This window comes from Cupressus sempervirens, chromosome 3 (genome assembly GCF_028749045.1).
Source record: "Cupressus sempervirens isolate cs-2001-9-10 chromosome 3, ASM2874904v1, whole genome shotgun sequence".
NCBI lineage: Eukaryota > Viridiplantae > Streptophyta > Pinopsida > Cupressales > Cupressaceae > Cupressus > Cupressus sempervirens.
The window spans coordinates 962982919-962997403 of NC_143120.1; the positions used below are offsets into that span (position 1 = coordinate 962982919).

The 14485-nt window shown below is 31.4% G+C and overlaps 1 pseudogene across 1 annotated transcript; it reads left to right on the forward strand.

The window, feature by feature from the left end:
- Positions 1–1674: 1674 nt before the first annotated feature.
- On the forward strand, positions 1675–2732 carry LOC149569934 (dirigent protein 23 pseudogene; annotated as a pseudogene). Its single transcript, XR_016362829.1, has one exon. The product of XR_016362829.1 is annotated as a dirigent protein 23 pseudogene (transcript).
- The last annotated feature ends 11753 nt before the right edge of the window (positions 2733–14485 follow it).

Sequence of the window (14485 nt, forward strand, 5' to 3'; positions counted from 1 at the left end):
GAGGATCAAATATAAGTATGCAATTATGGATTTGTCATGTACTTATGAAATACAAATTAAAATCTACACATTTTTACTTTCCCTTTTCCTTTTCATGTCTTTATCTCTCTTTGTTTTTGTTTTTAAAATATTTTAGTGTTAACCATATTTAACAATATCTTGATAAAGCTATTAGTATGTCACAAGGGAATATTTTCTTCTAGGTCAACCTTTAGAATTGAGTATAAATGGCTTAAATACCAATCTTTAGTCATGTGCATACCTTTAGGAATGCTTTTGCACATATGTCAGTTCCTTTGATCACATATATTGATGTGTAGAGTATGAATGATATGTGAATAGCTCTCAAAATCATTAGGATGTATAAGGAGAATGTGTTCAAGTTTTTCAAATATAAGTATAAAAGAACACAATGTAAATTTGTGCTCAAATCATCTTATACAAACAAATTTTGACAAAAGTAAGTCATATTTGAATTTTATATTTTAAATTCGGGATGTTTTATAAATCGACAACCACAAAGTTGTCCACACAATTGCTAACTTGCCCTAAAATGTCAAAGTCGTCAAATTAAAGTGGGTGATGTGGGTATGGAAATATGTGAATGTAAAGTAATGATATATGAATAATATGGAAAATGTACATAAGAAATTGTGTATAACATTAAGTCGCAGGTGCATATAAATGTAGTGGCATACTATAAATGACCAAACTATGTAAAATTGCACCATTTATGAATACAACAATATATCAAAGTATCTCCTAGGAATGAGCACATTAGTAAATAAAAAAAAATAGAGATATAAAAACACTATCATTACAATATTAATATGATCCTCCTCCCTTGGTTGGCACTATTCTTGCTCTGTGTAGCCTCAAACTTTTATTACTTTTTTTTTTTTTTGGGTAAATATGTAACTTTAATATTTTAATTAATAGATAAAAGACTATTCATCAAAAAATATTTACTAGTAAACAAAATAAAAGAATAAGACTATTTATAAAATGTCCAGTAATAACTCTCAAGACAATCAAATTTACCAAAAAAAATTATACTATAATTAGTAAAGTTAATAAGAATGATGGTAATTTCACCTTATATTCCATTCACACTCTAAATATCAAAAAAAACAAAAACTGAACTTAACACATACCTTAAAAAACCAACAAAATATAAAAACAGAACTTCTAGATAACTAGAAAACTTCAAATATCTTATTTGAATTTTCTATGTTAACCTATTACCATAGGTCAAACAGGACCCGTTTTTCAATCCCACCAACCCACCATAGCTATGGCGAAGTTGAAAGATTGTAAACACCAGTCACACATGAACTACATTGCCGTGACGTTGAAGTCGCCGGCCAAGACTTAAATGCCTCTTCACCCAGATGGTGTTCTTGTATTCCACGCTTCAGAAAGCTCTGAGAAATGTAAGCCAATACATAGAAAACAAAACAAAATATACGAGTCTCCAACCCACTAAAGTCTACATCATTTTGATCATCATATTGCCTTGAACCTTCTCAAATCAAAATTCTTATTTGTGCAAGACCGCAATAAACTTGACTGTTGAAAAAACAGACTGATTAGAAAAATCACACAAGACTCTGCAATGCTGTTTATGTGAGATTAAAGTTCACCTAATCCCTTGAGTTTTCCTATATAAGAACTTGCATACCCATTAGTTTCAAGCATCTCAATCTCTTCTTCAGGAAAAGGAAAAGCAAATAACTCTGAGATCATGGGGTCAATGAGTTTCTTGAGCATGTTGGTCATTTTCCTTTGCATCAACATTCTAAAAGCCAATGGTGGGTACCAAGAAATGTTCATGTTGAAGGAGAAGGTGACTCAGCTGGAGTTTTACATGCATGATACTCCAATGGGGAAGAATCCAACAGCAGTTCAAGTGGCACCAGAGAAGCCATTAAACTTCTCTGGTGGGAGTTCTTTCTTTGGGCCACTGTATGTGATTGATGATGCCCTAACTGACACACCTCACCCCAATTCAAGGGTGTTGGGCAGAGCTCAGGGAATGTATGCCATGTCATCACTGGGAGAAGTGAGTCTCCTCATGGCTCTCACATACTCCATAGACACTGGAAGGTACAAGGGGAGCTCATTGAGTATTGTGGGGAAGAACATGGTCTTGAGAGAGCAAAGAGAGCTGCCCATTGTGGGAGGAAGTGGGCACTTTAGGATGGCAAGAGGGTATGCATTTGCCCACACTGTTTCAATCCAGGGGCCAAATGCTGTTATTGGCTACAATGTCACTATCTTCCATTATGAGAAATAGGTGTGCCCATGTGTGTATTAGGAAGAAATTGTTTTTAGGGTATGATTCATATTTCAGCTCAAGGGCTTAATGTTCTCTCTCAACTCTTGTGCTTAATCTTCTCTAGACTGAGATTGATATGATAAAATTGTCAGAGCCTAATCTAGACCAAAAAAAATAAGCATTTAAATTTGTTACACAGTCTAATCTAGATAAGGAAAGCATTAGCAATAACCAGTTATTTGTTATATGCCTTCAAGGAGGCTATCGTTTTAAGGGCATAATCCATATTTGGGAACGGTATTGAAACTGTCTCTGCTGCTTCAAATTTTACTGGGATAGGGGGGTTACTACCTTCCAAGATTTAAGGGTGGGCAGCAGATAATGGCATTTAGTGTATTGTCTTTGTTGAATTATCTAATTTTTAAACTAAACACAATATTTCTGTTAATGTTAATAGTGGCATGTTGTGATGGTTAAGTTGTTGAGTTGTTATCTTTGCCATCAAGGTTCAAATCTCACGGGGATGAGGTCCCCCGTTTGTGGCCTCATTGGTTCATAGCTCCAGGTCAAAGCGTTTACCCCTTTAAAAAAAAAAAAAATAGGCATTGCCAAAAGGGTATTTGGCAAGGCACAGTCTTGGCATAGAAATCTCCATGATGCTGAGCTCAAATGTTTTTTTTGTCTTTGATTATAATGGTTAAAATCTAATGTAATGTACGTACAATGTTAAATATAGATTTGATTTGTATCTTTTTTCACTTTTATTTCAAGGGATCTATATGAATATTATAAAAGTTATATACTTTTCCTTTAGTGCGTGTTTAAAATAAGATAATAAGGTATTCATTTATTCTTTCTTATGATGAATCAATGGATGTCATTTGAAATTTCAAAAAATAAATAAATTATACAATATGCCATACAAAAAGGATTAATAGACTGCAGAAAACTCTTAACTTCACTATGAATTTATATTGGTTGGGCACAGTCAGATTTGACCATGACTTTGGTGATTCATTTGTTGATTAGCTAAGGTCAATTAGGCATAGATCACACACTAATATCAACAAAACTACGATCTCAATTCAACTCAGACTTCTTTGAATAAGTAAAACAACAAAGGAAAACATGCTTAGAATGATAAGAAAAACTGTTCAAATCACTAATTAGCATCAAAGTTTTTAGTTCTACTCAGCTCTCTTCCATATTTAAATTTAATTGAAGCATGATCAAGTTTAAAAAGGAAAAGTCATATAAAAAACATACCACACGTGTATGACATCTATTAGCATATTATTAAACACTAAACTAATAGAATCTTTATATTTTAGAAAGTGTGCCACACATGTTTGACACCTTACTGTCAAATATCTAATTAGTAGAAATTTTATATAAATAGTTATCTTATACGAGGTACATGTAGAAAAGTTCATATTAGAAAATTATTGCATATTTAGTATAGATCTTCATTCTTATAGTAAAATGCATTTGCACTGCTAAGCTAAAGCTTTTATGTATATTCTACAAATTTTGTAGGTTAATAGATTAATTTGTAGTTTTTTTTTTCCCTTTGATCATTCTTTTATTGGAGGTTATTTTCAACTCTTTTGAGGTTTGATTCAATTTTAAATTAATTTTGTATTCATTCAAAATGCTTACAACACTATTATAGGATCACAATATGTAGGAATCTTTACAAACAATAAGGATAAAATTGAATTATAGACAAATAATCATTCATGGTAGTAATAGTTATGCAAATACTAGTGTGACCCTAGAAATACAATGCCTTTTTTTTTGAAATGTTCATAACTTCATGATTTATCTTCAACGAATGCTATTACATTTTGAACAACCAACTTTAGCACTTCATCGCATGTCTTTTTTAGTACATCTTAGCCTCAACATTCTAGTAATAAAAAGAAAAATTGGCATCATTGCACTAGATAATTGAATTCAACAATATGAATCACACTTCTTCAATATATTTAGCAACATTTAGAAGATTCATAGAGCCAAGAATTATTGTCGCAAGTTGTATCATTGGTGGCATTCCAATTAATGTGCAACATGATGAACCAAGAACATTGTCTTTTTCAAAACTTGAAATACATTTATCAATGCTATATAGAATAGATATTGATCCTTTAGACACTTGAGGATAATATATATGAAGTTTCAATAACTACAACAATGATGAGATAAAAGTATGGAATCCTACACCAAATAGTTCCATAACTACTCTAGTATCTCGTATGGAGGATTTGTTAGGATTTAGGTGCTATCTACAATGAAAATCTTGTGAAATTTTACATGTTTCCAACATCCTTGGAAAGTTTATCTAGGCACCTAAGGTGTTTTACAAATCCATTTCTACCAATTGCTTGCAATGCAATCATAAGGATTCTAACAATTGATAAATATTTGTGGATACAAAATTAATTGATTAATTTTTACTTCAAAGTGTAGCACTTAGCAAAGAGTGGAGGATTGTTCTTGAATTCAACACCTCTTTTAGGACTCTCTAGGTTGGGCACTTGAGAGAGTGAAGACTATAGATACCCTAAATTTGACCACCTAATCTAATTAAGTCATTCTTTAATTGATTAATTCAAGTTCTTCCATTCTAATAATTAATTAAATTATATTTAGTGAGTTATGGGTTTTCTAATGTTGGTATTGACAATTGTGATGGTTAAGTTGTGGTGTTGTTGTTCTTTCCATCATGGTTCAAACCCCACTTAGGGTGCTATTATTGAATGTTTAAATGGAGGCGAGGCCTTCCATTTGTGATCTCATTGGTTCATAGTTTTGATTCAAAATCATTTACACCTTTTTTACAAAAAAATAAATTATGTGCAATTAATTGCATTATGAATATTCCCTCTAATTGCAAGTAAATGTATTGTACCCAGTTAGTTCCTAGTGGGGACATATTCACATGGCTTAAATTTGTGTAGACCCTAGGTGACATTCTAGAAGTCTTAGTTGTTATGATAATATTTTATCATATACTATCTTTAGATGTAGACGAGATGCAAGGGTCTTATCAAACTATTCAATCTTACAGCCTTAACTATCATCCAATCCACTCTGTAAAAACATATTTTGAACATATTTTAATTGTAACTCTCATTTATATGTTTTAGGAAAAAAACTTATGAATAATTATATAGATTGTGTATTTGAATAAGAAATAAAATTTAAAATGTTTTTATGTACATCATATCTACAAGTCTTCAAATCTTCATGTTTTCAAGCCTTCTTATCTTTTATAGTATTTTCAAATATAATGTTTCCCTTTATCTTATAGCTCTTGTGGTTCTCATGAACACCTGTAACACATGCACAAATCATTTTTCTCTTCTTTTATTCATCTCCTCTTTGCAAGTTGATTTCCTACACTTTCTCTACAACAAAATGCAAGGTCTTTCTCTAACATTATTGTTGATAGATTCCTCATAAATCTAGTAAATACTACATTTTGTAGAGGTTTAAATCTTTTGTAGACACCAAAAAGAGGCACCCAATGTTTCTCTTTCATTTCCCATAACTTGATCTTTGAAATTCCTTCAAAAGTAATGAAAATAACCATAGGTTTTCTTTCAAAATTTGTTGTCAATGTTGGTGGACCATATCTCACAACTTGTTTCTTTAGATACCTTCAAATATTATATTAAAATATTAAAAAAATTGTGCTTCTTTGGAATTTGAAGAGTAATTAGTTATTTTTTCCATAATTTGCTACTTTTTTTCCTTCCATTCTAAGTATCTGAAATGAAAGAATAACACAAGAATGGAATGCCAAAAGTCACACACTTTATGATGAGAGCTATTTATGACCTAAACTATCCCATATTTTACCCTTTACATAAGCCTTCATACTCATTTTCATATTTCATTTCCCATTTTATGTTGCATATATTTTAATATGTAGGTAATATTATTTTACTTTTTAGATAAAATATATGAATGATTAATATTTTATTTTATTTACTAAAAACTATTGTCCCAAGAAAATAAATATTTTATTTGGAAGGAGAAAACTTATTCCTTGTCAATGTTCAGACTTCCTTTCACCTGTTAGACAGGGCCTACCACTTATCAGATCTTTTGTCGCCTGATAGACTTCCTATCGCTTGTCAGAGAGGACTCAGATCTCCTAACACTTGCCAAATCTTCCCAATGTCTATTTTATAGGAATTGTCAAACGTGACTGGTTGATTCAGAAATAATTTCTTCCAACCATTTTAAACTCATAGCTAGAAAATAAAAAACAGGTTTTATTTGGTAAAAAAAAAATTGGGGAAGGTTTGAACACACAACCTCCCTCATGCTATTTTTTTTGACATGAATGTCAATTTTTCTATCAATGACTCAACACTTAGTGAAATGGTTACATTTCTACTGAGCTCTACATTTGCTACCGAGCCTATCAGTCAACTTGCAATGTTAACCAAGTGATTCAGTTGCTCCCAATCCGAGTAGTCAAAATACAATGTTTATTGAGCACCTAAGTCAATTTGTAGTGTTTTTCGAGCTACATAGTATTTATCGAGCTTCAGAGATAAGGCACAGTGTAAACTAAGCATAGTAGAGGCTACCGAGCTATTCACTAGAAGCAAAGAAGATCGTAGTGTTAACTGAGCTATGATATGTTAACCAAGTTATACTATGTCTACCAAGCTCACAGTGTTAACAATGTGAATCTAGTGTCGATCGAGTCATGCAGTGTCAACCGAGTGATTTAGAAGCTACTGAGTTTCTCAGTGTTCACTGAGTCACATAGTATTGACCAAGTTCAAGCTACTTGGAAGTGAATAGTATGAACCAAGCTTCAAGTTCAACCAAGTGCCAAAGATTGCCAAGCACTAACAGTGTTTGTTGAGTATCATAATATCACTGAGTTTGTCTTCCAAACCCAAGTTACAACAGTTGGGCTGACTTTGTGAATTATGATGAAATTGGTATTGTAGCCGACTCCAGCAAGTTATGATTTGGATTGGTATATATGTAATGCATTATATCATATCTAAATATGTATGTAAAGAGATATGATGAGTAGAAGTGTGAATTGAAGAAGACTACAAGCAGTATAAGGGAAAATAAAGATTTATCTATCACACTCAGGTAATCATTACAATACAAGGAATCTCAATCAGCAATTCAAAGTTGCAGATTAGAGATTAGCCACTGGTTCATCCTAATAGGTGCATCAGTCAAATCGTTTAACAAGGTAGACTTAATAGTCTTTGCTAAATCTCTTAATTGAGTGCATACTTCATTGTATGTTTGTAAATCCTTTAACAAGGTGGACCTCATAGTCCTTATTGCTCCTAATAGGGTCGATCACCAAAAGTTGTCAATTGTAAACCTTAACAGGTTAACTTTATACTGCAATACTAAAGCTTGTAGGTATCATCCCCACCCTAGTTTTACTTTCTATTTGGAAGGTTTCTAGGTCACTATATATTGTGTCAAAGTAATATGAATGTTTATTTGTTTTCACTCTTTCATGCATGCAATTAGATCAGATTATTATATGATGAATTAATTGGTGAATTAAGATAAAGTTTTATTGGTTCCTGATTCATCCCTCCCCTCTCAGTAACCTTGCCTACCTTATATTTCCAACAATTTTATGCCTTCACTTCTCAACCAAGAATAGATTTTGGTAAAAAACCCATGTCGCTTTCTATTTAATACAAATGACACATATTAAAGTGAAGAGAAGGGTAGAGGGGTCTGAATTTGTGACCTTCCATTTGTAACAACACTTCTCCACCACCATGCTATGCATTTTTTTTGGGAGTTGTTATAACAACATGGTTTCAAGATGGGAAGGGTAAAAGTAGATCATTTGTGCTCTCTTATATATTGTACATGAAATTATTGAGAAGGATATGTAAGAAGGAAATATTAAATATACAGGTTGTTGTAAGTGATCTTCCTAGAGCATAACTAATTGAATTTATAGATGAATAAAATATTATTATTCTAATCGAAAAAGAGTATAAATTTGTTCACTAAACATACTAGGGGTCTACATGATCCACTTCTTGAGAGGACTGGAAAATTTAGTTGAGATTGTTTGTGTGTTTTTATTTTATCTGTGTTATTATTTTCTTTTGATGTTATACATAGAATTAGTGTATAGTTTATATACTTTAACTTATGTAATCATATCAAGGTGATTTGTTTTAGATGTGTGTTTTTATTTTATGTGTGTTGTTATTTTAATTTCATACATAGAATTATTATATTAGTTTAAATATTTTAATTGATTCTTGTTTACTTTAGATTTAATTGTGAATTCAGATTTGTGTGTTTTTTTATTCAATTTCTGCAATGTTGTGTTCTAGATTAAAATTTCATGCTTTATGTTTCCTTTATATTTTTGGAATAGTTTTTCTTTTATAGTTTTAGTTTAGCTCCTGTCACTAGTTCTATTTGGTTTGTTATATTGGTTTTAGTTTAGATCTTGTCACCATGAAGTGATAGTCCATACAATTTATCCATACACTTTATACAAACTTATCTTTGTGTCAAATTTGAGAAAATGATCAATTTTAAATTCTATAATATTCTAATGGATCCTTTCATCCTTTTAAATTTTAAATGTGTAAAATCACAATAATTACCAACTGTTTGTCTCTTATTTTTAAAATAGAGGCCAAGAATTGATAAAAGAATATGTTATCTTTCAATATTCCAAATTTTCCATTGAAGCTCCAACCTATACTAAAAAGGAACAACTTGAACATAAAAAAGAATTTTTTTTGGTGATGTAGGATTTCTTATGAGCCATGCTCCTAATTAGAAAAATCATGTAAGAACTTTGTTAGCATGGGATTAAAAACTAGATTTTGATTGTAGAACTGTCCTTTCAAGTTGTGAACAACCTATAGAAAACCTCATCAATGTAGTAGACTTATAACAAATTATTTCTTTTCTTGATTCCACAACTAGTTGGAACATTCATCGTCCTTCTTTACCATATATGTTATGCACTTTTTTTCCTTTCATAGGATTTAATCCACCATAATCAAACCACCTCCAAAAATATATGTATGTTACATATATCTTATTCCCCACACCTTCATGCAAATAATTACATTACATTGTAATGTTTCTATCCATTGTTATTCATTTACCTCTTCTACCTTCACTACTACATTTGAATACATATCTTCTTTAAAATTTTCACACTTTCATCTAAATGTAAAACAACTTCCAATTCTTCATCTTCATCTTCATCATAAAATTATAAAATATTAATCATTTCATCCATTTCTCTAGCTCTTCCACTACAACTTTTTATCTTTTATTCTCAATTGTAAAATTTTCATCTTCCAATGCTCTCGTGTGCTCTTAAGGACACATAACTAATATTACATCAAAATTATTCTTCTTACTCTCATGCATATTTCCATCCTCTACTACAAAGTTTATCACCTCTTCCATGGCTTCCAAAAGGCTTGCTTTAGCTAAATTTTCATTCTTTTATTCTTTTACCTCCTTTTTGTCTTTATAAAAAAAAATCATTGGCACATATTTTTTGTTAAAATAAATATGGGACTCATCCTTACCTACATTCTAAAGGGATTAACCAAAACCAACCCCAAACATTGCTCTTTTCCAGCTTCATAAATAAATTCCAACCTACAAAAAAACTCACAAATTTGTAACCTTGTTAGAGCATCTAAATTTGTTGCATGAGGCACATTTTTATATGTTGCATTAATTAATCATGCACATGATCAAGAATATTCTAGTGCATATGCTTATGCAAATTGAGCACATATTTGCATGTGCATGCCCAACTTAAGTTTACTTACTTTAGCCTAAATTAGTTTAGTTCACTCTAGCTGGGTTCTATCTTTCTTTTTTAGCTCTAGTTTACATATCATGCACTTTATTGTACACCTTATATTTTTTGTCTATTTTTAGAGACATTTTTCCTATAAAAGATTCACAATATATTCAGTGTCATTGACCCTCATTTTTATCCTAGTTTTATATTTTGCAATCAATACAAAATTATCAGGTTGTACAAATTATCTTGCTTCTTGATCTTCTCTTTGTGATAGGTGGTGTACTAGAAAATGATTATTGGCTTATTATTACAATAATCGTTGAATCCTACAGTGTATCATAGTTCCAATTGTATTCTCCCATATGGAATCAAAGCCTAATCTTATAATTTCTTTCTTGCATGCTTGAGAGATTCAACTTTGAGAAAAAATTTCATACACATTAATCTCAAGATCATCCTCAAACATTTTTCACTCAATTATTTTTTCTACAAACCTACATCATGCACAAATTGAAGGGAAATTTTTGGGATGGGTAATAAAATAAACTAAATGGCATATATTAGAGATCCTAAGACATATATTAAGATCCCACCATGTATTATTTATTATAAAAAAATTTTAGTTGAATCTCTAAATTCTTCCATTACTCTATCTTAGTTAGATCCTTCATGCTTTCCAAAATTATCTATTTGTGTGATACTTGATAAATATTTCATATTTTATTAACTTGACTATCACCTTTAAAACCTATAAGGATCACTTAAGGACTTAGCTTTCCTATTTTATGATAGTTCTTAGTGAAATTAATTTTTATCACCCTTGGAACATGCTACATCTCATCATCCAAATTCTCTTCACATCTCACTATCAATAGTTGTACTTCAGATACCTAATCATAGATTGAGACTACACACCAACATAGAGATCAACAAACATGAATTTCTAATCTTGTATAGTCTTCCCTCTTTTTCTTCATGAATTGATAGGGAATTATATGTAGGCTTTTGAGACTATTTCTTCCTAGCTAGATGAATGTTTTTGAAAGCATAGACCTTTATCTTCCTACAATGTCATTATTTCTTCATTAAAGTATGAAGCATAATATCTACGGAAGCTACCTAACCTCTCTTGTACTAAGGGTTTCTCTCTCCTTTATGAGGAATTTTTAATTTTGTAAAGTACATCCTATGCAATTTAATGTTTCCTTAACCTTTCACTTTAGAAAAATCTAAGACAACACTCATGTTCAATTTATGTCAACCTATCATGCCACCTACCATAGTTTTTATACCCACCATTTAGTCCAAATTATGTATGGACATGTGCACACGACACACTCATCCTTTGAATATCTATGACTACATTGTCCATTGGAGTGTTGCACTCTTTGATAGTTAGTAATGTAAGACCCCTATGGGCTTACACTAAAATTTGGATAGCTCTCAGTCTCTTACACCTTCCTACTTTTGCTTCATTTCATTCATTGTTTCATAATCTCTTGCATTCAATTCACTCTCTTTCTCATTTGTATTGATTTCCCACACTCACAATAGTTCTCTTGTATTTTCTACACCATTTTCACAATAATCATACCTCCATTGTCACTTAGTGAAGCTTTGGAAACTTGGGAAATATTGTCAATCCTCATTCTATGAAGCTACACATATTTTACTTTTGAAGGGATGTGAACTCTTTATGAGTTTCTTGTGAATTCCATTGTCTTTATCTTAGCATATTGATTGTTCCATTATTATTAAATTTATCTCTTTTATATATTTGATCAATATCACATTATTAGGTTATATGTGGAGGTGGAAACACCAAAATGGGGGTTTGGTTGTAGAAAACCTCTGAAAAAGTCACCCTAATATTTTTTATTTGGTCTTATGTTTTTAGTTATAGCTAAGGAGGGTTTTGTTTGAACTTGAGGATTTGTAGCTTAGATCCATTGTAAGAAATTATTCACCCTCCTTCATATCTAGTTATTTATTTTTTATTCTATAATCTTTCGTTGTATTATTTAGCATACAATAGTAAACATTGGTTGTTTGTAACCTTCTAGTATTTCAACTAGAACTTTTTCCATACAAGATGAGTGCATTGTGTTTCCATCCTAGATCCATGTTTACATCCTTGGTACATATCTAGTATAGTTGTGTTGGGGTCCTTATAATCTATGTTTTCATTTTCCATGGTCTAAACACTTTCACCATTTATTCTACCTTCATTCTATATAAACATTTCCTTTCCACCGATAAAACTTATAGGTCATAATATCCCAAAGGTCTTCTTGGAGTAGAGAGTTGGATTCCTAATCCTTAGGTTTTGACCACCCTTTGCAGTGGTTTGATATCCTCCTTGACAAATACATAGACTACCTAATTACATGGCCTATTTTCCAAGATCAATTTCTATTTTCACATTTCTTTATAAGTTGCACTTATAGTGAATTTTGATGTAATATTTATTTTTCCATGGATATGCCTCTATTATAAATGTGATAATTATACATATTTAAAAATTTTTCTTGGATAAAATGATTTAGCTATTCTTTCCTAATTAACTACTAATTACATGTTTATACCTTGACTTAAGGTACACAAGTCCCAACGTCACTAACTTATCAATCCTAATTCAATAGTACTTAAGTATCACCTCTATTTAGTCAAACCTACCTCCATTTCAAATAGACCAAGTTAACTGGCCTCTTGATTATAAATTATTGAGAGTTAAACTTGTACCTTTCAAAAATGTCATGTCCTATATTTATGGATCGAATAGACCTATAAAGTTGTACATCTATCTTTTTTATTTTGATAAATATTTTTAAAAATTCATTTTTAATTATTCTTCCAGTCTTGCAATTTTCTCATGAACTCTAGTTCCTAAGTATAATTATACTTTATTTATTTTTTAGCAAAAGGATTGTAACCCCCAAAGTCTACTATCAATAAAACTACTCATAACATCATTGAATTTGTGAGGCAACATAATTTCTTCAACTGTTACATCTCTCTCTCACACTCTAATTTCAAATGTTTTCTCAGCAATTTCTTCTAGTCTAGTCTCAATGGAGTCTATTTCTTAATCTGGTGGTGGGCTTGGGGCTTCATTGGATGGGGATTCTTCCCCCACAGGAGCCCTTGGTAGGTTTGGCCCTTCTATGTTGATGTTTGCATCTTCGTAGTCTTGTGGGTTATGTCCTTCATCTTTGATACCTGATGTCTAAGAAGTCATTGGTGTGTGTTCTTGTCTACAATTATATTATTGTGGATTTAGGTAGATGACGAGACATTTTCCAAAATATAAGGTGTTGCTTTTGTTTTCTCTTTCCATAGCCTAATTGAACATTTAGGGGGTTTAGGCTTAGCCTACCAGAGCTTCACCCTTGGATCTCCCAACACTAGTAACCCATTATCATTGGTACATTCTATATGTTTTCTATATCTAAGGGATTATTTGTAGCTAAGTTTGAAAATGTTGTGGATAGAAAAATGATTATCTATAATCATTGTTTTAGTTGGAATAGTCACTTTACATTAATGATGAAACTATGGAATCATAATTTTTCCCCTCTTCTAAATATTTCAATAAGATACTTATTTGGGTTAGGCTCGCCAATCTCACCCTTCATATTTTCCTTGATGCTCTTCTAGTTATTATGAATAATGTTATCAGAGAAATGGTGTTGGTGGACATGCTTCATTCCACATATTTCTGCATCTTGGTGGAAGTCGATGTCTCTAAGGGGATACCTACAAATATTAAAGTTATATCTCATATGGATAGGTTGATCCAATAGTTAGATTATGAATGGATTCTCTTTAGGTGTAAAAGATGCTTCAAAACTAGTCATATGATAGAAAATAGTGAGCTTCAAAATATAAAAAGGTTTTCTTTATAATGGAATGATGCTTCTTTGTAGCATTAAATGGAAGAGAAGTCTTATTGATCCTAATGGAGATTCTCATAGGTAGTTGGGAATGACTTCTTTGTGCCTCCTCCTATTGTTGGCTTATCTTCTGATAGTAGTTCTCTTGAGGTATGTGCCCTATTGGTTACTACTCCTTGTATGGGTACTCCTAGGGGGTTGTTGCCATTTCATGTTCTTCAATTTCCATTGATATAACTTATGTTGTTGGTATTATTTTTGGTTATATTCTCTTTTGGTTATTTTCCCTAAGTCTATTTTATCTCAAGATATTGTATCTCCTTCTAGTGTGAATGATGTTTTTGGCTATTATTGGCCCTTCTACTAATTCTAGAGATTGTATAGTTGGAGTTGTCTTTGTGGTAGCAATTGGCCATGCTTCTCAAGCAGTTGTTCTTGTGAAAAGTATCATCCCCCTTATGGGTATTGGGATTTAAAAGTTGAATTTAATGTATTGGA